Source organism: Neomonachus schauinslandi, chromosome 7 (genome assembly GCF_002201575.2).
Source record: "Neomonachus schauinslandi chromosome 7, ASM220157v2, whole genome shotgun sequence".
NCBI classification, from domain to species: Eukaryota; Metazoa; Chordata; class Mammalia; order Carnivora; family Phocidae; genus Neomonachus; species Neomonachus schauinslandi.
The window spans coordinates 79,864,811-79,866,149 of record NC_058409.1 but is presented as its reverse complement, the minus strand read 5'-3'; the positions used below and the strand labels follow the sequence as shown (position 1 = coordinate 79,866,149).

The 1,339-nt window shown below is 40.0% G+C and overlaps 1 pseudogene; it reads left to right on the top strand.

The window, feature by feature from the left end:
* Positions 1 to 459: 459 nt before the first annotated feature.
* LOC110585619 lies at positions 460 to 934 on the top strand (annotated as a pseudogene).
* The last annotated feature ends 405 nt before the right edge of the window (positions 935 to 1,339 follow it).

Sequence of the window (1,339 nt, the reverse complement as noted above, 5' to 3'; positions counted from 1 at the left end):
AAATCTTTAAAAAAAATACCAGTTGTTCAGTCATATTTTGGCAATATTAAGAAACAACGCCACAGAAAAGTTTGATCATAAAAGTGTCCACATCCAATCACAGCCCCACTGTTTTCCTTTGTGTGTGCTCTAGTGACCTGTATCTAACTGGCATTGATGGAGTCTGTAAGAGCTAGCTACTCCTGGCAGACTATTCTTTAACTATACACTTCTATCCCATAATTCTAAGAGCTCTTGAAATTCAATTTTCAATCTGTTTAAACCTTTGAAAGCTCTCAAACAGAATTTATTATTGAGGATTCCATGGAGTACTTATTGATACTGAGTAATTATAAAGCACTATAAGAATAATGTTGTTATGACCTGTGATTCAGATCTTCTTATACAAAGAAAACAATTTCATTACATTTTTAAAAATTTTTAGAAGTTGCTTTGGGAGCCGTGGGATTCGGTGCAGACATGGCCAAGTCCAAGAACCACACCACGCACAACCAGTCATGAAAATGGCACAAAATGGCATCCAGAAACCCTGGTCACAAAGATATGAATTCTTAAGGGAATAGAGCCCAAGTTCCTAAGGAACATGCACTTTGCCAAGAAGCACAAAAAGGGTCTGAAGAAGATGTAGGCAAACGACATGAAGGTCATGAGTGTACATGATGAGGCTATCAATGCCCTCATCAAGCCCGAGGAGGTCAAGCCTAAGATCCCAAAGGATAGAAGCTGCAAACTCAATCATCTTGCCTACATCCCTCACCCCAATCTCAGGAAACATTCTCATGCCCACATTGACAAAGGTCTCAGGCTCTTCTGGCCAAAGACCAAGGCCGAGGTTCAAACCAAGGTCCTGGCTGCAACTGTGACTCAGGCTCCAGCTCCTGTTGTGGCTCAGGCTCTCAAAGGTGCCTAGGCCCCAACAAAGGCTTCAGTGTAGGGGTTTCTTTCTGCCAGTATGAAGACGGAAGGATGGGGTGTGATCCGTGGACTTCTGTCTACATGGGGCTGGTGTCCTCCTGTGTTATTAGTACAAATAAACCTGCAGCAGGATCCAAAAAAAAATTTTTTTTTAGAATTTCTCACAATTTCTACCTCTGTGTAAAATTTTACATGAGTTGTTTGAAATAATAATTAACCATGTAAGTTCTGCATTGAACCATGTAAATATGACGTGCCACCTATAAAACTAACTTGTAAAGAAGGATGGAAGCACAAGCTCAACCTGAGAAAAACAAACAAAGCCTACTTATGTTCAGAAACAGTACCTGAACATGGAGGAGAAATATTACTCCTGCACATCATCTTCTTTAAAGCCTAAGAAATATTAATAGTAATTCTATGA